The sequence below is a fragment of the Grampus griseus genome (genome assembly GCF_964374135.1).
Source record: "Grampus griseus genome assembly, chromosome: X".
In the NCBI taxonomy this organism is placed as follows: Eukaryota; Metazoa; Chordata; class Mammalia; order Artiodactyla; family Delphinidae; genus Grampus; species Grampus griseus.
The window spans coordinates 79120498-79146842 of NC_138999.1; the positions used below are offsets into that span (position 1 = coordinate 79120498).

Consider the following 26345-nt stretch of genomic DNA (forward strand, 5'->3'; position numbering starts at 1 on the left):
AACATTTAAGGAAGAGCCAACACCTACCCTTCGAAAATTCTTTAAAAACATAGCAGAGGAAGGAACACTCCCAAACTCATTCTTAGAGGCCACCATCTCTCTGATACCAAAGCCAAAGATGTCACAAACAAATACAACTACAGGCCAGTATCACTGAGGAACATAGATGCAAAAATCCTCAACAAAATACTAGCAAACAGAGACCACATTAAAAGGGTCATACACAATGATCAAGTGGGGTTTATTCCAGGAATGCAAGGATTCTTCAATATATGCCAATCAGTCAACGTGATACACCATATTAACAAATTGAGGGAGAAAAACAATATAATCATTTCAATAGATGCAGAGAAAGCTTTTGACAAAATCCAACACCCACTTATGATGAAAAAACTTCAGAAAGCAGGCAGAGCGGGAACTTTCCTCAACATAATAAAGGCCATATATGACAAAACCACAGCCAACATCATCCACAATGGTGAAATCTGAAACCATTTCCACTACGATCAGGAACAAGACAAGGTTGCCCACTCTCACCAATATTATTCAACATAGTCTTGGAAGTTTTAGCCACAGCAATCAGAGAAGAAAAATAAAAAAAAGGAATCCAAGTCAGAAAAGAAGAAGTAAACCTGTCACTGTTTGCAGATGACATGATACTATCCATAGAGAATCCTCAAGATGCTACCAGAAAACTACTAGAGCTAATCAATGAATTTGGTAAAGTAGCAGATAACAAAATTAATGAACAGAAGTCTCTTGCATTCCTACACACTGATGATGAAAAATCTGAAAGTGAAATTAAGAAAACACTCACATTTACAAATACAACAAAAGGAATAAAGTATTTAGGAATAAACCTACTTAAGGAGATGAAATACCTGTGTGCAGAAAATTATAAGACACTGATGAAAGAAATTAAAGATGATATAAATAGATGGAGAGATGCACCATGTTCTTAGATTGGAAGAATCAACATTGTGAAAATGACTCTACTACCCAAAGCAATCTAGAGATTCAATACAATCCTTATCAAACTACCACTGGAATTTTTCACAGAACTAGAACAAAAAATTTCACAATTTGTATGGAAACACAAAAGACCCCGAATAGCCAAAACAATCTTGAGAAAGAAAAATGGAGCTAGAGGAATCAGGCTTCCTGACTTCAGACTATATTACAAAGCTACAGTAATCATGACAGTATGGTACTGGCACAGAAACAGAAATATAGATCAATGGAACAGGATAGAAATCCCAGAGATAAACCCACACACATATGGTCAACTTATCTTTGATAAAGAAGGCAAGAATATACAGTGGAGAAAAGACAGCTTCTTCAATATGTGGTGCTGGGAAAACTGGACAGCTACATGTAAAAGAATGAAATTAGAACACTCCCTAACACCATACACAAAAATAAACTCAAAATGGATTAAAGACCTAAATGTAAGGCCAGACACCATCATACTCTCAGAGGAAAACATAGGCAGAACACACTATGACATAAGTAACAGTAAGATCCTTTTTGACCCAACCCCTTGAGAAATGGAAATTAAAAAATAAAATATGGGACCTAATGAAACTTAAAAGCTTTTGCAAAACAAAGGAACCCATAAACAAGACAAAAAGACAACCCTCAGAATGGGAGAAAATATTTGCAAATGAAGCAACTGACAAAGGATTAATCTCCAAAACATACAAGCAACTCATTCAGCTCAATATCAAAAAAACAAACAACCCAATCCAAAAATGGGCAGAAGACCTAAATAGACATTTCTACAAAGAAGATAAACAGATTGCCAACAAACACATGAAAGAATGCTCAACATCACTAATCATAAGAGAAATGCAAATGAAACTACAATGTGATATAATCTGACACCTGTCAGAATGGCCATCATCAAAAAACCTACAAACAATAAATGCTGGAGAGGGTGGGGGGAAAAGGGAACCCTCCTGTACTTTTGGTGGGAATGTAAATTGATATAGCCACTATGGAGAACAGTATGGAGTTTCCTTAAAAATGTAAACATATAACTACCATACGACCCAATAATCCCACTACTTGGCATGTACCCTGAGAAAACCATAAATCAATAAGAGACATGTACCAAAATGTTCATTGCAGCTCTTTTTACAATAGCCAGGATGTGAAAGCAACCTAAGTGTCCATCAACAGAAGAATGGATAAAGAAGATGTGGCACATATGTACAATGGAATATTACTCTGCCATAAAAAGGAATGAAACTGAGTTATTTTTAGTGAGGTGGTTGGACCTAAAGTCTGTCATACAGAGTGAAGTAAGTCAGAAAGAGAAAAGCAAATACCGTATGGTAGCAAACATATAGGGAATCTAAAAAAAAAAGAAAAAAGAAAAAAAATGATCAGAACAACCTAGGGGCAAGACGGGAATAAAGATGCAGACCTACTGTAGAATGGACTTGAGGACATGGGTAGGGGGAACGGTAAGCTGTTACAAAGTGAGAGAGTGGCATGGACATATATATACACTACCAAATGTAAAATAGATAGCTAGTGGGAAGCAGCCGCATAGCACAGGGAGATCAGCTCAGTGCGTTGTGACCACCTAGACGGTGGGATAGGGAGGGTGGGAGGGAGCAAGATGCAAGAGGGAAGAGATATCGGGACATATGTATATGTATAACTGATTCACTTTGTTATTAAGCAGAAACTAACATACCATTGTAAAGCAATTATACTCCAATAAATATGTTAAGAAAAAGTTAAATATTATCAGTTAAAAAAAATAGTCCCTGTACTTATATACCTCCTCCTTACTATTCTAAGAACTTCAAATTATCTAATGGAATGTTGTTAATCTTCATAACATCTTACAATATTTGGGAGGATTAGATGTGTAATTCTATTTAGTAGATGAAGCCAGGAAAGGTGAAGTGACATTTTCGAAGTTATATAGTTGTAAGTTTCACATTGGGAACCAGGTTTTCTGACTCTTAGTTGAATGCTCTTTCCAGCTGACCTATCATTATGCTTAAGTATTCTGTAGTATTTTATATTCTCAGAATTCAGGGAATTTCCAAACACGCAGCTGATGTGCAATTTCAATGTTAACCTTAAGTGTTAAAGAATGGGACAAGAAAGTAATTGATTAAAGCAAAACAGGTAATTCTCTTCCAAGAAGAAGGTTAATAGGTGAAAGCATTCACTGTATGGATCTGACTTTGCTTTTATCTTATCTTAAGTTTGACTGATTCACTTCTTCCTGTATCAGCCTTCTTCTGTACTTTATTTCACATCTAGGTAGATAATGTACTACCTACTCTCTGGCCATTCCTGTAGAAAAAAAACCATAAGAATGGATGAAAATTTGCACTAGTACTTTGGATCCTAATATCTCATGCCTCTGATTTTCCCTATTCATGGTATAGATCCGGTACTACATTTCTCAAGGAATGTAAGAGGAGTTCGGAGAATCCGTAGGCTTGAAGAGAATTTCTAGAAGATGAGGTTGAGTTATAGTAAAATTAAGTTTGATTTATGGAGTTAATTCAAAAAAGATGAGGAGAAAGTCATTATTGTCACACTTATAGAGGAATAAACTAAGTAGAATATTTTTTAAAAGGCACAAAACATGATCAAGAAAAGAGAGTATTTGTCTCAATAAAAAAATAGGAATGATTCATTTTTGACTTTTTACACTTTACTCGTATATGAGAGTGTTTTTTTTAACAGATCATACAACCTACTTAAGATATTTAAAATATACCAAAATGAAAATATATCTTTATCTTTTCTTCATCTATAAAATGGAAGAGATAATATCAGACTTTCCTATTTTAACTCACAAGATGCCATGGGAAGCAACTAAGGTGCTAAGAATAAACATGCAAAGTTTTAATGCTTCAAATGAACCTCAGATTGCTATGCCTGCTAAAATGACTTCAAGAATATTTTCAGTGTATGTATGCATTTTCATAGGAGATATCTGAGTAATGACAATCATAACCTCCGATGCATGAGATATTTTTTTATGATTTACTATTAAAATGGCTTATTTGTGTTATTATTTTTTTCTAGAAAAACTAATTTATAATAAAAATGAAAAAGGAGTACACTAGGTGAAATTATTTCACTTGCTTTAAAAATATTTTTTCATTATAATGTTGTTCATGTTTCTTGTTTTTTTCTTTTTTTTGGTTTCCTCCCTGTTATTTTTTAAACATCTTTATTGGAGTATAATTGCTTTAAAATGGTGTGTTAGTTTCTGCCTTATAACAAAGTGAATCAGTTATACATATACATATGTACCCATATCTCTTCGCTCTTGTGTCTCCCTCCCTCCTACCCTCCCTATCCCACCCCTCTAGGTGGTCACAAAGCACCAAAATGATCTCCCTGTGCTATGCGGTTGCTTCCCACTAGATATCTAGTTTACGTTTGGTAGTGTATATATGTCCATGCCACTGTCTCACTTTGTCGCAGCTTACCCTTCCCCCTCCCTGTATCAAGTCCATTCTCTAATAGGTCTGCATCTTTATTCCCGTCTTGCCCCTAGGTTCTTCTGATCATTTTTTTCTTTTTATTTTTATTTTTAGATTCCATATGTGTGTGTTAGCATACGATACTTGTTTTTCTCTTTCTGACTTACTTCACTCTGTATGACAGACTCTAGGTCCATCCACCTCACTACAAATAATTCAGTTTTGTTCCTTTTTATGGCTGAGTAATATTCCATTGTATGTATGTGCCACATCTTCTTTATCCATTCATCTGTTGATGGACACTTAGGTTGCTTCCATGTCCTGGCTATTGTAAATAGAGCTGCAATGAACATTTTGGTATATGTCTCTTTTTGAATTATGGTTTTCTCAGGGTATATGCCCAGTAGTGGGATTGCTGGGTCGTATGGTAGTTCTATTTTTAGTTTTTTTAAGGAACGTCCATACTCTTCTCCATAGTGGCTGTATCAATTTACATTCCCACCAACATTGCAAGAGGGTTCCCTTTTCTCCACAACCTCTCCAGCATTTATTGTTTGTAGATCTTTTAATGATGGCCATTCTGACAGGTGTGAGGTGATATCTCATTGTAGTTTTAATTTGCATTTCTCCAATGATTAATGATGTTGAGCATTCTTTCATGTGTCTGTTGGCAATCTCTATATCTTCTTTGTAGAAATGTCTATTTAGGTCTTCTGCCCATTTTTGGATTGGGTTGTTTGTTTTTTTGATATTGAGCTGCATGAGCTGCTTGTATGTTTTGGAGATTAATCCTTTGTCAGTTGCTTCATTTGCAAATATTTTTCTCCCATTCTGAGGGAGAATAATGTTTCAAGTCACCTCTAAATTTCAAAAAATAAGATAACCCTAGATTTTGACATAAAAAATTATGTTCTAAAATAGTTCACAAAATAAACAAATGATTAAACATTGATTGTGATGGAATAATTATATAGAAGGTGATATATTTGAGAAAATATCTGTTATAATCATTTTATTTAAATATTCCAATTAATTCTTATACACTCCCCAAATCACACTTGAATAATAGGATGCTATTGAGATTTATGCTAAGCCTAGGCAGTCTACATAGTTGGAAGACCATTAAGCATGATATACAGACACCAATAGATATAGTACATAGATTGTATTGTAGTCAAATGCAGTATGTCTGAATTTACAATCATATTTATTTCAAATATGATTTTCACCACAATAAAAATATCAATATATTTTAATATATTAATCAAATAATAGCAACATTCTTGTTCAATGTGAGTTTTAAACCAGTCACAACCCCACCTGGAGGATCTTTACAGAGCACCAAAATATCATTAGTTTAAATAGACCTAATTTAGCAGGTAAGTTTCTGCTCATTTTCTACTTTTAGATTTGGTGTTTGCATAGCACAGAAGGAGCAACAATAAATAGAACTCACTAAATAATGTATTTGTTTAGATTCCTTAACTAAAAATATATATTTCCATAATTCATGCAGAGATATATCTCCACTTTCTCCAGACAACTCGTGGCTTAAATATAACAAGTAAAAGAAAATTGATCAAACTCTTAAAACATTAAAGCAAAATAAAATCTGTAGGGGCTTCCTCAAGTAAAATCTGAGATAACGATGATGTAAGGCATGCACTAGTTCTTTAAATATATATGCAACCTGAGAATAGATGATTTGAATACTCATGAATTAGTGGGTGGTAACTTTGAGTTAGTGTATTAGGTATTAGATTCAGCAAGTTATATATCTAATTTAGAAGGTTATCTTCTGGTTCATAGGGTGATGTATCACATTCAAGCAGGACATCTAATTTAGCAGTTTATATAACTTACTCAATACATGATATACCTGATAAAGAAGGTGATCTGTTTAATTCAACAGCTAGTATATCAGTTTCAAAATGTGATGTGATTTTTTCAGTAAGGAATTAACTTTACTCATAACTGATTTATCTATTTTAGCATGAAATATGCCATGTTCTGTAAGTTATTTATTTATATGGAATATGAATTTTATATTAATATAGATTTTCACTGCAAAATAATTCAGAAATTCTTGGATTACTTTGAATCTAGTTACTCTATTTTATTCATTTATAAATGGGGTTTGCACAGATCACCCACTTCAGAATAATCAGGAATGCTTTTTATTTTTTTAAATAAATTTATTTATTTATTATTTTATTTTTGTTTGCATTGGGCATTGTGCACGCAGGCTTTTTCTAGCTGCAGCGAGTGGGGACTACTCTTTGTTGCAGTGCTTAGGCTTCTCATTGCTGTGGCTTCTCTTGTGGCAGAGCACAGGCTCTAGGCACACGGGCTTCAGTAGTTTTGGCATGTGGGCTCAGTAGTTGTTGCATACGGGCTTAGTTGCTCTGCAGCATGTGGGATCTTCACAGACCAGGGCTCCAACCCTTGTCCTCTGCATTGGCTGGTGGATTCTTAACCACTGCACCACCAGGGAAGTCCCAGGAATGCTTTTTAGAAGTGTAGATTCCTGAGACCCACAACAGACCTAATAAGGAGTAAGGTCCAATAGCTGTATACATAACAAGGATCTGAGGTGATTTATATGCACAGTGCTATGTTTTATAAAGTTTGAAAATTCTGAAATGTAAACAAAATATATTAAAACCAAGAAGATGAAAACACGAGGATGTTCTAAACATGAAAAATAAATTTATGTTGCACTCTAAACTTCACATTTCCTTTGTTTCAATTATCACAACTCCTTGTCTTTTGTCTATATTGCCTCTAATGTGGGATATAAAAATGCTGTGCAAAAGTCACCTGTGACTGGTCTTACATAATGAAGTAAACTGATCATTTCTCCTTGTGGTCTGATTAAAAGATTGGATGTATTCAAAGTCTGACAAGTGAAGTCTGCATTTCAGGGAATGGAAAAAAAACAGTTATTGATACTTTTCCTTTTTTACTTTGATATTGTGGTTTCATATATCCCTATATATAATTTACAGTAATTATTAATGTTCTACACTGCCTATTTCAGACTCCCTTCCTTCCAGGGTCACATTAAGATTGCATTTTCCAGACTCTTTAACTGAAGTGTTGTATAGCCACATGGCTTGGTTTGGCCAATAAAATATGAGGAGAACTGATATATATATATATAAACTTCTATGTGGAAGCTTTAACCACTAGCATGTGTAGGTTTCCCATCCTTCCCCCTTCCTAATGAAGATGTTTATTAGTATTATCGTGTCCCTTTTCAATCATCATAAATTGAGTATGTGCAGGAAACAGATAATTTTTCTTTATATTTTATTTTTTTTCACATAAGGAAGAGTCACATCAAGATCTGATATAGAGATTATCTGTGCCTAATTCAGGCATCTTGGATTTAGAGCTTGACATAGTCACTAGATGAGATTTTTGTGTTGCCCTCCCTGAGACTGTAGTGAAAATATTATGTGTGAAGGAAGGGAATGAGCTGAATCTTTTGTGAACAGCCTCTATGGAGAACAGTATGGAAGTTCCTTAAAAAATGAAAAGTAGAGTCACCATATGATCCAGCAATCCCACTCCTGGGCATATATCTGGATAAAATTATAATTTGAAAAGGTACATGCACCCCAATATTCATAGCAGCACTATTTACAATAGCCAAGACATGGAAACACAACCTAAATGTCCAACAACAAATGAATTGATAAATAAAATGTGGTATATGTATACAATGGAATATGATTCAGCCATAAAAAAAATGAACTAATGCAATTTACAGCAACATGGATGGACTTAGAGATTATCATATTAAGTGAAGTAATTCAAAGAGAGAAAGACAAATGTCATATGATATCACTTATATGTGCAATCTAAAATATGATACAAATGAACTTATTTACCGAAGAGAAACAGATATAGAAAACAAACTTATGGTTACCAAAGGGAAAGGGGTGGAGGGAGGAATAAATTAGGAGTTTAAGATTAGCAGATACAAACTACTATATATAAAATCGATAAGCAACAAAATCCTACTGTATAGCACAGGGAACTATACTCAGTATCTTGTAATACCCTATAATGGAAAAGAATATAACTACATAACTGAATCACTTTACTGTACACTTTAACACAATATTGTAAATTAACTATACTTCAATAAAAAATATAACTGATTATTCAAGCTCAGGAAAAAAAATATACGAAGTTCAAATCTGTGTCAATAAGAAAAGTTTTATTAGAACACATCCATGCCCATTTGTTTATGTATTGTGTTTGGTTACTTTCATACTACAATGGCAGAGGTGAGTAGTAGCTTGGCAGGGACCATGAAATCCACAAAGTCTAAAACAATTACTATTAGACTCTTCACAGTAAATTTTCGCAAATTTATACTCTAAATAATTAATGTTTTTATTGTTCATAGTCAAATGAACTCTGAATATTTCTTGATGACATTTCAATTTTGATGAAGAAAGTTGATTGCTGATACATTTTAGTTTCTGTAATAATTGGAATTTAATATTATATTTAATATTTAATAATATTTATATTTAATATTTAATAATCCTGTGTCACCATTTAATTTAGATTCCTTAAACATTACAATCACTCAACAACAATGGATTTTTCAGGAATCACAATAAAATTGGAAAACCTTTGACAGTACTTTATTTCCAGCAGTGTTTTAATAATAAGGGGAAAGTCCGCAGAGATCTTGGAAGATCTTTAATTTTGCTTGTGCAAATATTTGATATTGACATACTCTTTCGTTTATCTTGAAATCACAATTTAATTAAAATTATCTTACACAATTCAGTGTGAATATCTTGCCCTAATAGAATTTTATATTTTTTAAAAATTAAACACACTGTATAAAAGCTTTGATTTGCCTACATGTGAAAAGCAGTATATTTGAGGGCAAGAATTTCAAAAAGAGATAATCCATTCTAAAATGTTAAATAACCTCTCTTCTGTCTAAAAATTAATTTGAATTTCTTGCTTAAAAATATGTTAAAAAAAAACAATAAACAAGGTAATATTGGCTAAAAACACTAAAAATGTTGGATTGGGTTATAATATTGTCCAGTTACTTTTCCTTTAGATCATCCATTTAAACAACGAATTCAAGGAAAAATCGGTAGGAATTTGCTAATTATCCACTAAAATTATCCAAATTTTATGCTCCTAAAAATAAAAAAAAATTTTAGACTTGAATTTATGTCTTTAGTTAAGAAGCTAAAAATTTTATTTATCAAAAGCAGCATGTTAAATTAGAAGAAACGTTAGTCTTAGCTTCAACAAACCAGTGCTTTAACATATTACTTTAGGGAGAAAGGTTCACCTTTCTGTTAACTCACTTGTATAAGGGAAGTATTACTATTTATAATGCAATTATTATATTATCTAATACAGTATAAATAGCATTAGTATTAATAATATCAATTTTATATTAATATATAAGAATCCAGTTATAATATACAACTTTATTATATAATTTTATATAATAATATAATGAATAATATTATTAATAGTGATATTGGGAGTTGTGGGAAACATTTCCAAATAATGAAGGTAAGTATCACATAGAACATATTCAATAAATTATAACTGTTATTATTGTTAGTTGATTACTACCACTTATATCATTGTGTTTTATTGAGGGCCTGCCATGTATTAAGTACATTATTTACATTGTCTTATTTAATCCACCACTTACCACACTGTCTGGCAGAATAATGATTTAATAAATATTGTTGGGTGAAAGAACAAGTCCTCAGAATAAATATTGAAATGAAAGTTTTATTACCCCAATTTACAGAAGATAAAAGTAAGGCTCATAATTACATAGCTAATAGTGACAAAACATTGTATGGCTCTGTTATATCCCACTGCAGGAAGAGGTCAACTTGGCACCCATCTCCCTGTGCTCCTTGCTCTATTGTCCTAATTTTGTACATAAGATAAAGTTTATGAATCTTACTATTCCACACTAAGTATTGTCATGACTCAGGTCAACAATTTTTTTTTTTTTTTTTTGCGGTACGCGAGCCTCTCACTGTTGTGGCCTCTCCCACTGCGGAGCACAGGCTCTGGACGTGCAGGCTCAGCGGCCATGGCTCACGGGCCCAGCCGCTCTGTGGCATGTGAGATCTTCCCGGACTGGGGCACAAACCCGTGTCCCCTGCATCGGCAGGCGGACTCTCAACCACTGCGCCACCAGGTCAACCTTTTTTATGATATTTGTCACTTGCACTTTCTATAACAAGTGATTTTCATACAGATAACTATTGTTATCATTAGTTGTTTACATATCTGCCTCCTCTACTAAACCTGTGCATACCTTAAAAGCAGTGGCAACATCTTATGCAACTTTACACTAGTCACAAATAATACAGTCATGGTACATAGTAGATATAAGATAAATTGTTATTTATTGAATGAATGGTCAAGAATGCAAAACTGATCCAAGAAGGCTAGCATGTGACTTAAACATTAGCAGAGTTCTGACACAGAGAGTTTATATGAAAAATTCAAACACATAAAATCAAGGGAAGTTTGCTTTAGGGTCTGAGTTGTAGTCATTACCTAATGTCTTCATTTTATAAAGTATAAATAGTTTACAAATACATTTTAGCTGTGGAAAGCAAAGTTAAATTGATTAATGACCCAATCTAATTCTCAACAGGACTATGAAATCCAGGTGCACTTCTAGGTTTCCATTGGGGTTGTTTTTGTTTTGGTTTAGTTAACATTTACTGAGTACTTACTATTTGCCCAGCACTTTATATACATTATTTTGTTTAACCCTCCTATGAGAATAAGTGTGTTAAAATGATTTGTTCAACATCATACTTCTAATAAGGACAAGTGATATACAGGCAGACCTCATTTTATTGTGTTTCCCTTTATTGTGCTTCAAAGATACTGTGTTTTTTACAAATTGAAGGTTTGTGGCAATCCTGCATTAAGCAAGTCTATTGGCACCATTTTTCCCAACCGTTCTTGCTCAATTCGTGTTTTTGTGTCACATTTTGATAATTTTCACAATATTTCAAGCTTTCTTATTATTTTATTTGTTATAAATATAAAACTTTAGTGGATGAGGAGTTGCTTCTTATGGAGCAAAGAAAGTGGTTTCTGGAAATGGACTCTACTACTGGTGAAGTTGCCATGAAGATTGTTGAAATGACAGCAAAGGATTTAGAATATTACATAAACCTAGTTGAAAACAGTGGCAAGGTTGGAGAGGATTGACTCAAATTTTGAAAGGAGTTCTACCGTGGGTAAAATCCTACCAAACAGCATTGCATGCTACAGAGAAATCATTTGTGAAAGGAAATTGTTGATCAGGGTGCCCAACTTCAGTGTTGCTTTATCTTAAGAAATTACCACAGCCACCCCAACCCCAGCAACCACGATCCTGATCAGTAAACAGCTCTCAACTTTGAGACAGGACCCTCCACCAGCAAAATGATTACGGTTTGCTGAAGGCTCAGATGATGATATTTCTTAGCCACAAACTATTTTTTAATTAAGGTATATACATTGTTTTTTAAGACATAATGCTACTGCACACTTAGTATAGACTACAGTATAGTGTAAACATTACTTTTGTGTGTACTGGGAAGCCAAAACTTTGGTAAGACTTGCATTATTTTGATATTCCCTTTTTGTGGTAGTTTGAAACTGAACCCACAATGTCTCTGAGATGTGCCTGTAGTTTTCATCTAGATCTGACTAATTTCAATACCCAAGACTGTACCCACTAAATTATACTGCATCTAATATTCCCAGTCTCCTCAACAGTTTTTTTGCAGCTTCCATGAGCAAACAGTAACAATATATGCTCATCTATAGTGAATACCTATAATACACATTTATCCACTAATCCTGAAACAAAGTTGTTCAGTTCTATTGATCTAAAACAAATAGACTGCCAGCTATTTCTCCAGCAAAAATAGGTTTATTCAGGATTAGCTAAGAATTGCAATTCAGAGTCTGCAACCATGGTGAGCCAAGTTCAAGTCCCCATAGAGCAGCAAGGGGAAGAGAACTTATAGAGGGTTAGCAACCTAAATGTTCATTGACAGAGGAATGGATAAGGATGTGGTATATATATATATATATATATATATATATATATATATATATATAATGGAATATTACTCAGCTGTAAAAAGAATGACATAATGCCATTTGAAGCAACATGGATGGATTTAGAGATTATTATACTAAGTGAAGTAAGTCAGGCAGAGAAAGACAAATTTCATATAATATCACTTATATGTGGAAACTAATTTTTAAAATGATACAAATGAACTTATTTACAAAACAGAAACAAACAGATCTCGAAATCAAACTTATGATTACCAAAGTGTAAATGTGGGAGGAAGTGTTAAATTAGGAGGTTTGGATTAACCTATACACACTACTATATGTGAAATAGATAACTAACAAGAACTTACTGTATAGCACAGGGAACTCTACACAATATTCTATAATAATCTATATGGGAAAAGAATCTGAAAAATAATGGATACATATATATGTATAACTGATTCACTTTTGCTGTACACCTGAAACTAACACAACATTGTAAATCAACTATACTCCAATAAAAACTTTTTAAAAAAGAACTTATAGGGCTTCCCTGGTGGCGCAGTGCTTGAGAATCCACCTGCTGATGCAGGGGACACGGGTTCGTGCCCCAGTCCGGGAACATGCTGTGGAGCGGCTGGGCCGTGAGCCATGGCCACTGAGCCTGCATGTCCAGAGCCTGTGCTCCACAATGGGAGAGGCCACAACAGTGAGAGGCCCACGTATATAAAAAAAGAACTTATAGAGGGTAAAAGGAAGTTGGGAGGGTTATAGTAAACAAAGAGTCCATGGTTTTTCACTGGTTGAGTTGTTGCCAGGAAAGAAGAGGAGCCTTTCTCTTTCCATTGGGCTCTCCTATCCTCCCCCTTCTTGTCTCCCAATTCTATTTAATTGATGTTTCTGTTTTTTACAGTTCCATAAAGAGAGAGATTGCATATAAAACTGATAGTGGAAGGAAAATGAAGTAATTAGCCCCTGGTGATCAAATGTGAAGCACCTGTAAGCAAGGTACAGAAAGAAAAAATTTAAGGGCAACTGAAGATGCTATGTCTGTTTTGAGGGGATGGTCTTGTCAGTAAACTTTGTAAGTGATGCTCTTGAATAATACAATTCAAGGGTCGGGAAAAAAACAATGCTTATAGAGAAGGTAATTCTTGAAATTCCATATTGTTGCCTCTAAATATTGGACTTTGATTTTGATTAGCATACAAATATTCTTGGATTGGTAACTCTTCAAGTTATAGATACATTTATCTTAGTGTGAGATAAGGAATTAAAAATGTATTTCTCAAAGGTCAAAAGAGCATTTGTTTAAGAATAATACTGATGGGTAAAACATGTACAATGTTAGTGGGTAAATAGGTTCTTAAACTCAAGAAAGCACATAAAAGTCAAATTCAGTGTGAAAAACTCTCATGCATAACTTAATGATCCAGAAATTTTGATGTTGGATTTTTACTCCCTTGTTTGAAGAACCCCAATCCGAGGTTAGGGTTATTCACCCTGATATAGTTAGGATCTTGCTTTTTGCCTAGATTGTGGAGGAATCCTTCTACCTTTCTACCCTAAGGGGGAAAAGCAGTTTCTTATTTGGGATTGCTTATAGAAGTACAGAGGAACAGCCTTGAAACAAACTCCTTATTTGGAAATTTGTTTACTTCTTATGTTGTAACTGCAGGTCACCATCCTTAGCTTGATAGTAACCCCACTGAGGTGCCTACAGCCTGAAGGAGACTTCTAGGTAAGCAGAAAGAAGGAGATTGAAAATCTGTGTTCTCTGCAGTTTTATGTCTGTGTCCAGCCACACGAGGAAAGCACAGCTTGAACAGTTCAGCCTGGTTTGTGTGACCCAGGCTCAGGTATCAGGATCAAAGTAAGGAAAGGTGTCTGTGGCTGGACAGTCACACACACACACACACACACACACACAGGGCACTATAGCTATAAATAGAAAGATGATCTTTGTGAGAAAATATGAAAAAACACGTTGGTTATGCATTGAAGTATAGAGAATAGAAGCAAATAGCAAAGACTTTAAAATCAGACACATTTGCTCACAATCCCAGCTCTGGTACGTAAAACTATTTGATTTAGAATATGTTACATAGCCTCTTACCTTTAGTTTCCTCATCTACAAATGGCAGCTGTATTAGCAGATTTTTCAGAGAACTTTCATAAGGAATTAATAGTGTATATAGAGAATTCCTTGGTGGTCCAGAGGCTAAGACTCTGTGCTTCCACTGCAGGGAGCACGGGTTTGATCTCCGATCTGGGAGCCACATACCCCTTGGCACAGCCAAAAAAAAAATGTTGTATAAAAAGTATTCTGTGTCTACCATACAATGAGACTCAAAAAAAGGTATCAATTATCATGATGATAATCATGTCAATTATGAAGATAATAAGTAATAATGACATTGATACTGTAATTATTTTAGCAAAAGCTTTAGACAAAAAAATTGTGAATTAATACCATATAACATTACTATATACTGCATAAAACTTCAATAATAATTTAAAAATGTATATCATATTTATCAATTATCTCTTTCCTGATTTTTGAAGAATTTTTCTTATCACATTAGTAAGCAAAACTACTCTATTATCACTTTCCTTAGGTACAGAAATATGACTCCTACCTGGGCATTTTTTTAATATGATAGGTCCAACAACAAACATTCAAAATTAGTAAAGATATGGAAGATTGGAGCAACAAACTTAACAAGGTTGATCTAATACATGCATATACATACACATCATACACACATATATATTTATATATATATATATATTCATATATATATATATAGAGAGAGAGAGAGAGAGAAAGAGAGAGAGGGAGGGGGGAGAGAGAGAGAGAGAGAGAGAGAGAACGCTGAATTCCAAATACAGAATATATATATTGAAGAACAGTATGCAGGGAACATGAATGAAAAATAAACATGTAATGGTCAAAATGACGTACAAAAGTCAGAAAAGTTACATAATAAAGATAACATCCTTTGACCAAAATGCAAGTAAATAAAATATCACAATGTGAATATAGTTGAGAAATATTTAGAAACTTTAAAATGTCCTTCTCAATAAATTGTGAGTTAAAGAGGTAGTTATACTGGAAATTACACAATATTTAGATCTGAATCCTAATGAGCACTACAAAAAAATTAGGGGATGTAGCTAAACTGTTATTTAGAGGGAAATTTATACAAAAATTATATATATTTTTTTAATTTTGAAAATTCATCACTAAAACATTCAACTTAGAGTCATGGAGATGGAAACTAAACCTAAATATAAAAGAAAAGGAAAAATTATACAGATAAAAACAAATAATTAATTACAAATAAAGAAAACAAAACCTTGTTCTCTGGAAAGACATAGAAAGAAATACTGATCAGTAGGAAAGAAAAGATGTAGATACAAATAAATAAAATTAAGGACAAAAGGAGAGTATAACTAGAAAGACAGTATAGATATTAAAAATTCATTGGAGAGGGCTTCCTTGGTGGCGCAGTGATTGGGAGTCCGTCTGCTGATGCAGGGGACGTGGGTTCGTGCCCCAGTCCGGGAGGATCCCACGTGCCGTGGAGCAGCTGGGCGCATGAGACACGGCCGCTAGGCCTGTGCGTCTGGAGCCTGTGCTCCGCAACGGGAAAGGCCACAACAGTGAGAGGCCCGTGTACTGCAAAAAAAAAAAAAAAAAAAAAAAAAAAAAAAATTCATCGGAAAATACTATGAACAAACTTATCCAACATTTGAAACTAAATGAGATAAATACCTCAAAAAAAATTAGTAAAAAAGACCAAAAGAGAAATAGAGAATCAATGGAACTTAATCAATAATTGAAAGAACACACATAAAAGTTCCAGATTATTTTTACCAAAAATACAAAGAAAAAAGATAATTCCTATATAATTTAAAATTTTTCATAGGTTAGAAAATATATCCTTAATTTATTCAGGAGAAAAAAATCAGTAAAAGAAAGACAATTATAGACTAATGTCAATTATGAGTATACATATAAAAATTCCACAACAATAAAAATTTTTTTCTATCATGTTAAAAAAAATTATATATATATATATATATATATATATATATATATATATATCATGACCAAGAAAAGTTTATTTTCAAAAAGCAAAAAATATTTAGGTCAGAAAATATATTAATCAAATATATCATATAAAATGATTTCAGAAGAACCTATGTGATTGTAATAACAGATGTAATCATTCAATTAAATTTCAATACACATTCATGTTAATTTTTTTTTCAGAACATAAAGATAGAGACTTCACCTAACCTGAGAAAGTTACCTACCAAAATATGTAAACAAGAGAACTTCATTAACCTGATTGAGGCAATCTATTATAAATATGCAACAAGCATTATCCTTAATGCTACCACTTTAGAAACATTGCTATTAAAGTTAGAGACAAGATACAGTTCATCATTTTTCAAACCTGTTAATATTCTACAAAGGCCTTAAATAATTAAATAGGAGAAACAACCAACCCAATTTCAATGAGCATTCCTAGCACAAAAAAAGAGTGGTCTATAAATACAATGTTCTACTAAAAGAAGGAAGTTTGGAGAAATAGCTAATTCCGGTATGAATTAGGAAATGTACAAATTGAATTTAGAGCACCTTGTCATGTCTGAAATCTAAGAAGCTATCAAAAACTATTAGGATCATGACAAAAAACATCCCACAGAAGTCAACTTGAAGGGGCTCATAGTAGCCAAAGATGGGATCATTTGTTCATTAAAAAAGAATAATAACAATGAGAGAGAGAGAGAGAATAGTCAGCAACCAATAATGAAGAAATTTCCCTTAAGAAAAATGGAATTAGAAACCCATTCATTACAGCTTTTCCATATGCCCTTCATCTGGATAAACTACAGTGAGCTGATTATTGCAAATAAATACATAGAACAGCAGTGTATAAAGTTCAATGATTCAGTGGTCAGATGTTCTTACTGGATCAGTTTGTTGAATGAAGTTTCCATAGGTATGGGAAATCTGTAACAACCACAGCCCAATCTAAACTCTAATTGTGGTAAATAACTTATGGAACATCTATGTAGCCAAATCTTTTATCTGGAAGTGTGGCAAGGCTAAACAAACAAAAATAAAATGAGAATCTGTGCTCTGGTTTAGTGGTTTCTACAAATATAGAGAAAAGACAAGAGACAGGGTCATGGGCAAGACTGTCAGAGATAGAGAAGTAATATATGATCCCTTCCCTCAAGGTTATTCATGATCTAGTAGCAAAGACAAGTATATAAATAAATATAAGACAACCTAGAGTAAGTTAGGTGTCCTAAGAAAGCATGGTGATAGGAAAGTGTTATATCTGGGGTGGCTCAGTCTGAAAGCATTCTGGATTCTTTGTGGCAGGTAATAGGATAAGCAAGTTATAGATGAACCAAAGGCAATAGACCTGTATAGTTGACTCAAATTGAAAAGCCTAATTTTTAGTGTTCAAAAAAGTATTGTGAACTGAGCTTAGACAAGTTTCAGAGTCCTGGTTCTTAGTTGTGGAATGAAACATCATAGTAGAAGTGTCACTTAATTAAGGATGTGATAGATTTTGCCAAAATAAGCCACAATATTTTGCAGTTCCCCCCATTAAGGAGTTAAGTATATCTTTCTACCTTTGAGTTTCGCCTTGGTCATGTGAATTGTTTTGGCTAATAAAACATTATTAAATATGTACAAGCAGAGGTTTTAAAAGTATTCACATAATGGAGCATGCACTCTTTTACTAATGGAGACTCTTCTGTACCTACTGTAAACTAGCCCAGGAAAAATATAAATAGATTGGATTTCATTACAATCTATTAAACTAAAAGATTATGTTTGTGCTTCAAATGATTCCATGAAGAAAGTGAAAATACAACTAACAGAATGGGAGAGAATATGGGAGAAGATATTTGCAAATTGTATCTCTTAGAACTTAATAATAAAAAGACAAATAATGGAATTATAAAATAGACAGAGAATTTGAGTAGACATTCCTCAAAATAATATATACTAATGGTCAATAGATATGTGAAAGGATGCTCAACATCAGTAATTATTAGGATAATGCAAATCAAAACTATAATGAGATTCCACTTCACAACCAATAGAATTTCTATAATCAAAAAGATAAGTGTTGACAAAGAATTGGAAAAACTGGAACCTTTACACACTGCTGGAAGGAATGTAAAATGGTGCAGATACTTTGGAAAACAGTCTGGCAGCTCTTCAAAAGCTTAAACATAGATTTACCATATGACCTAGCAATTCTACTCCGAGTTATATACCCAAGAGAGGTGAAAATATATGTTCACATGAAAACTTGTACATGAATGTTCATAATATTCATAATAGCCAAAAAGTGAAAACAACCCAAATATCTATCAACCAATGAATGGATAACCAAATGTCATATGTCCATAGAATGGAATATTATTCAGCAATAAAAATAAATGAAATACTGATACATGCTATAACTCATATGAACCTTGAAAGCATTATATTAAGGGGAAGAAGCCAGTCACAAAAGACCACACATAATATGATTCCATTTATATTGAATATCCATAGTAGGCAAATCCATAGAAACAGAGAGTACTAATGGGTCCCTTAGGTTAAGGTAAATGGGGAGGATTGCCGGAAGATAGCTAAAGTGTATAATGCTTCTTTGGGGGATAATGAAAATTTTCTAAATTTGATTGTGGTTATGGTTGCACAGCTCTGTGAACATACTAAAAGTCATTAAATTGTACACTTAAATGGGTAAATTGTATGATGTGTCAATTATATCCCAATAAAACTGTTACCAAAACATCAAATTGAAGAACATAAAATCATATCAGAACAACTAGAAATGTGTCATGAGTTTAGAAGGAAAGTGAATACCATGAAAATATTAATTCTGACAAAATTAATTTATGAATTTAATGCAGTTTCATTTAGAAAAGTGTATGGGACTGGAATTCTTGAAATTGGTTTAAAATAATTTAAAAGATTATATAAAATAAAAAATGCCTGAGTATATCCAATAAAATAATAAAAATGCAAATAGTGAGGACTCATTTCACCAGCTATTAAAATGTATCATAAAACCACTATCATCAAAACTGTATAGTACTCATAAAATTATACAAATAGATTATTTTAAAATAATAAAGGTATTTGATGCACAAAACAAGGTTTACAGAGTTTTACTCAGTGAAAGTTATCACCCATGAATTTTATACCCTATCAAGTTTTCATTCATATGTGAAGATATCCAAAAGGGCTTATTGGAAACACATAGACTTAAGATTGTTTAACCGATGTACTCTCTGTGAAAAAATAAATTCTTCACATTTTCATGTTATTGAAAGACAATTAAACAAAACTCACAGATGAGGATATTGGAATATAAAACAATTGGAGTGAATTTTAAAACCCTTTAGAGACTTCCAATTTCCAGTTCTACATGTAAGGAGCTTGGAAGTTGACACTCCATGCTAACAAGTAAAAAGCTTAACAGATTGAAAAATCAACAACTCTTCTTGGATCTAGAAGAGAAGAGAGGACACAGGGCAAACCACTGCCTCCTAAATTGGAGAGACAGACAAGTGAATATGAGTTACAGTTACAAAAGCAGAGACTCATGAGTGGAAGCCAATAAAGGAACCAGGGCTGGGATAGTAAAACCTGAACAGTAACTGATGAATTGCAATTCCAGCCCACTCTAGCCATCCTATCCCATCTAATTGGGGAGAAAAACACTATGAAGTTCATAGTCCAGAGGCATAGACTCATTAAAAGACTGAAACCTATTCATAGTACTACAGAACATTGTCCCCACATACACACACCACCATATTTCTGAAGTCCTATTTATAGCAGCTCCTTTTACCCAGTTCATTATTTCCAGCAATTAAGAAAAATTTATAAGACATAAATACAGACAAGGCAAAAAAAAAACACAATTTGAAGAGACAGATCAGAACCAGACATGGAAGAGATGTTGGAACTGTCAGATCAGGAATTTAAAACAACAATAATTATCATGGTAAGGGCTCTAATGGATAAAGTAGATAGCATGCAAAAATAGATGGGCAATGTAAACAGAAAGATGAAAATCCTCAGAAACAACCAAAAAGAAATGCTAATGATTCAAAACACAGAAATGAAGAATTATTTCTGCTGGGCTTATTAGTAGACTGGACACAGCTAAGGAAAGAATCTCTGAGTTTGAGGATATCTCAAAAGAAACCTCCAAAACTGAAAAGCAAAGAGAACAAAGATAAACAAACAGAAGAGAATATCCAAGGACTGTGATACAACTACAAAAGGTGTAGCATACACATAACAGGAATACCAGAAGGAGAAAAAAGAGAGAAAGAAACAGAAGAAATATTTGAAAAATAATGACTAAGAATTTCCTCCAAATTAATGTCAGACACCAGCCTACAGGTACAGGAAGCTCAGAGACCACCAAGAAGGATAAATGCCCCAAAAAAACCCAAAACCCTACACTGAGGCACACCAATAAGGGTGTTCACAGTGGCAATATACATAACAGCTTCAAACTCAAAGACGTACACTAACAAAAGTAACTAGGAAGAGATCATTTCATATACATGTGCTTCCAAAACTGTAAGAGAAAAACATTTATGTTATTTATAGTGTTCCATACCCTGGGAAAAGAAGAAAACACATACAAATGCTTAAAAAATACATACAAAACAAAATGCATATAACTATACAATTTCATATACAATATCTGAAATGTGTATAATTTATTTTAGGAAGTAATGAGTTTTATGAGGAAAAATAAAGCAGGGTAAAGGGGATAGAGAATATGGGGAAGATAGTGTTATGGAGGTCATGGAAATCCACTGGGTTAGATGACGTTTGAGCAGGAATTTAAGAGAAATGAAATTGAGCCATATAGACATATTTAGGAAGAACACTCTAGGCAAAAGAATCAGAATGGAAAAGTCCTGTTTTATGAACATGGTTGGTATTTGGGGGGAAAAAACATGGAGTGTATTAATGGCTTCCATGGAGTGACTGAGAGCAAATAGTGATAGGAAATGAGATCATAGAAGCAACGGAGGGCCATATCTTTCTAGGGACTCATAAGCAACTGCAAGGAATTTAGATTTATTCTGAAAGAGAGGATATCTTTAGAAGGTGAGTGATATATATTTGTAAAGGATAATTCTGGCTGCTCTATGGTGAATAGACTAGCAGGGCAAGTATGGATGCAGGGAGAAGATTTAGAGGCTATGGAAATCCAAGTAGTATTTGGAGATGGTGAGAATGGTCAGATTATTACAAATATAGAGCTGATTAATTGAACGTGGTATATAAGAAAAAAAAAACAATACTGATGCCAAGGATTTTGACCTGAGCAATTGGAAGAATGAAGTTGCCTTTTATTGAGATGTGTTATATTTGTAAAGAAAAATGTTCTATGTATCTATCTATATATCATAATGTAGTAGATATATCTGGTGTGGGATTAACAATGATTTTTTTGTTGTTTGTGTGTGTGTGTGTGTGTGTATCTATACTTTTAATTTGTATTCAACAAATGTATTTGTTTTCTATTGCAGCCATAACAAATTACCACAAACGTACTGGCTTAAAACAACACAAATTTATTATCTTATAGTTCTGTGGATCATAAATCTAACATGGCTCTCACTGAACTAAAATCAAGGTGTCAGCAAGGCTGCATTCCTTCCCGGAGGCTCTACAAGAAAATTCACTTCCAGTTTCTAAAGGTAACCTGCATTCCTTGGCTTGCACCCCGCTTCTTTCATCTTTAAAACCATTAATGTCAAATCTCTCTGACACTTACATTGACACACACTTCTCTTTGACCACAGCTGAGGAACATTCTTTCCTTTTTAAAGATTCTTTTGATTAGGTGGGGCCCACCTGGATAATCTGTGATAATCTCTGGGATAATCAATGTCTTTAATCACATCTGTATAGTCCCTTTTACCAGGTGGCTAGCATATTCACAGGTTCCAGGAATTAGGACATGGACATATTTGGGGGACTGTTATTCTTTCTACCACAATAAAAAAAATTTGTGGAAGAAATATTTGCATGGGTGATATTTAAAATATTCTTATGCCCATTACCCATCAATAATCACTGCTGAATTTTTAGTCAACTTCCTTCTAAACTCTGAGCATGTATGCTATCTTTTCTTTTTCCAATTAATATTGTAATATACACACATGTATTCATTGAACATTCACTTGTCAGTGTCAGGCCCTGTGTTTGACACCAGAGATATAAACTATAACTTACTTTACTTATATAACATTATATTATAAATATTTACATATGATTTTCAAATACCATATGGATGTACCAAAATTTATTCAACAGTACACTAATATTGGACCTTACAATTACCACATTATAATTCACACATAAATTTATATACATTTTTGTGTATTTTCTGGATATTTTATCTGTATGTATTGTTATAAATATGGTGCTCATCATTCTGCAACCATTACTTTTCAATTAAATATATCTTAAAGAACTTTCTACCTCAGTACATATAAATATGAATAATTCAATAGAGTGGATATACTATATTTAACTTAGTGATTATTATTATCATGAATATTTAAGTTTTTTTCTATTTGTTTTCTGTTATAGGCTGTTTTTTTAAATTGCTTTCCCCAAAGGTTGTGCCTATTTAAATTCCCTTCATAGAAGGTCAGCTTTGCAGGCAGTAGTATTGGCAGCGGCAGGTGGGAAATGGCACACGACTTGATCTCCATCTTTGGCACCAAAAAAGACAAAGTCAACTATTCATTTTGTTTCACAATTGGAGTATGTCCTCATGGAGACAGATCCTCTCAGTCGCACAATAAACCAACCAGACCATTGCCTGCTTGAACATGTACCATAACCTTCAAAACTCTTCATTGCCTGCTGACAGTTTGTGCTGTGCTATGGGTGATGTCAAAATGCAAGTACATTATGATGAATTTTTTGAGGAGGTTTTTACAGAAATAGAAAAATAGGGTTAAGTTGAAGAGAAGAACGTCTGTGATAACCTTGGAGATCACCTAGGTGTAAACATGTATGTCAAGTTTCGTCCTGAAGAAGATGCAGAAAAGGATTTGATTGACTTGAGGCTCTCCTCTGGGACAGATGTCAGAGAAGCCTGATGCCACCAGTATGAAAAGGCAGTGTGTACAGGAGAAGGCTTCTGCAACTTCATGCGTTTGAAGCCCATTTCTAGAGAATTGTGGTGAGAGTTATATGGACACCATTGCAAGAAGCATAGATGGAGGTCAGGGTCTGGGGACCAGAGTGTGGACAGAAGGTAGTGGAGAGATCATGAAAGATGAGGGCAATTTTAAGCCATGCCATTTTTACCCTATGTCTTCTAGAAAGTGTAGTTGATTGACCAAACTAGTTCATAATGGGAATTTTTTTAAACAACAGCGACAAAACCAACAAGGATGGGTTTCTGAATAAAATCAGTAATGATATAGTAAAAAAATAAATAATACTCATCACAAGTTTATGAAGCTGACCATCTCATAAAACATTGGTTATTGTTTTAATATTGATTTTTTATTACAAACAATATTGAATATTTTGTTTGCTAATGGCCATTTATATTTATTTTCCTAGTTTTTTATTGTCTCTTTATATTTTTACCACAAAATAGCATTCTTCATATATCAATAAGATTGTTTGGTTCTGGCCCCTAAAATGGGCAGGATTGAGCCTATATATTGGAGATCAATAGTACTAGCAGCTGAGTTGTAATTAGGAAAGGCAGGGACTAACAGACAGGTTATATTTGTTGTGCATAAAGACTACAAAATGAATAGCTATGAAATTAGGGATAGAATTAGATGAGGTTACCAAAGACAGAAACAAGCAGTTCAACATGGCTAAACAATGGATCTCATGTATTAGAAACATAACAAATAAGCTTAGAGAAGTGGGTTGGAGCCATATATTGTGGAGAACCATGAATTTCAGTTTGAAGAGTCTGTTTTGTTTTTGTTTCTCTTTTTCTGTAAGTAGAAAGAAATTTGTTAGGAGCTCCATTAGAGCTGTGCTGTAGTAAAATTAATCTCCCCACTGCTGAATTAGAATGGAGAGAGGCTGGAGTTAGGAAAACAAATTGAGTCCACTCTCTCACAAAAAATAAAAACAAACCTGAAGTGGTAGAAATACAAGACTTGTTAATTTAGCAACTGATCTGATGTGGGAAGAAGGGTGGGGAGTAACAAGAAAAAGTAAAAAAAAAAATATGATTATAAGTGTTGATGTGAGGAGAATAGAGGTAAAATCAATAGAAAATAGTAAGGGAAACCATGCAGCAAAGCAAAGTAGTTAAGAACAAGGACCCTAGTGCTAGATTTTCAAGCTCAAGTCCTGGCTCTACTATTTACCAGCTGTATGACTGTGGGCAGTCACTGAAACATTCTGCGGCTCAGTTTCCTTATCTGTAAAATGGGAATGATGGTAGAAATTGTACCTACTTCAGAATTTAGTGCCTTATTTTATGTAAAGCACTTAGAACAATTCCTGATATTTTATTATTTACTAGTATTTTAAAAACCCCAAAAATGAAATTAAGTAAATTTGAAGATCTAATTGGCTTTATCCAGTGATTCATGGGTTGGGCATCATCCCATCTAGCAACTAGAAGAGAGTTCTGAGTACAAAATGGGAAATTTTTATAGACAGAAGGAGGGTGGGGTAAGAAACTATTAACAAAATAAAAGAAAGGGTTATTTTCAGGCCAGGACATCTTTTTTTTTTTTTTTTTTTTTTTTTTTTTTTTTTTTTTTTTTGTGGGAGAAGGGAAAGCAAAGAAGTTACCATGCAGATTGCTTCTTCTTCCTGTGGGAGATGGAGAGGCACATGACTGATGATCTTACTTGTACATGACAGAAAATTCCAGATTGGTCCATTAAGATTACATTTAAACTGCAATTAGATCAGGTATTAAATCTAGGTTTGGTATCATGGGCTTTAGCACAAGTGATGTCATTTGAGGCCTGTGGTTTTCTTATAACACTATATTTTAAAAAGATGATATGCTAAGTTTTGGAATTGTTAAGTTTATTAATAACTTATCTCAGTATTGAGAAACAGTGGAAGTTGAAAATTATATCTGAAACTCAAATGATAAGGAGGGTTTGACACATAGATTTTGGAGTCAATTTCATAGGTATAACTGAAACTCTCTGGGAGTAAATGTAATAAACCTAAATAAAGAAAGAAAAAAACAAAGGCAAAGAGGGACTAGGGCGAAATTGGGAGAATATCTAACTTTAAGATGTGGGGGACCACAGAAGAGGAGTCAGCTAAAGATACAGAAAAAGATCAGTAAGATTGTTAACAGAACTAATAGGCTGGTGAAGACTCAGAAAAAAAAGGCAAAAGTTTGACGAGAAATTATTGGTCAACAATATGAGTGACTTCAGAGAGTCTGGACTTCTTTTGCTTGATATTATGGAGTTTTTAAGAGTTTCTATCCACATTGAAGAATCTCCTCTGGTTCCCCTTTCAATGAATTCCACTGTCAAGATAGTATTCTCTCTCCTGAGGATTAGAGTGACTGGCATCTGTATCTGCTTAGAAAAATGAGAAAGAAATAAAGTTATCCTTATATTATTTAGATTATAAAAAATGTTGTTATGTACTTGCATTGAAAATGGCTCTCCGAGTTAAGAGAGACAGTTCATGCCTCCTCTTGGTTCTGGGAAATAGACTGCCACTAGAAT

General features: G+C 33.6%; 1 pseudogene across 1 annotated transcript; it reads left to right on the plus strand.

Annotated features, from left to right (window-relative positions):
• The first annotated feature begins 23343 nt into the window (after positions 1-23343).
• LOC309817558 (splicing factor U2AF 35 kDa subunit-like) lies at positions 23344-23921 on the plus strand (annotated as a pseudogene). The gene has a single exon. The product of its transcript is annotated as a splicing factor U2AF 35 kDa subunit-like (transcript).
• The last annotated feature ends 2424 nt before the right edge of the window (positions 23922-26345 follow it).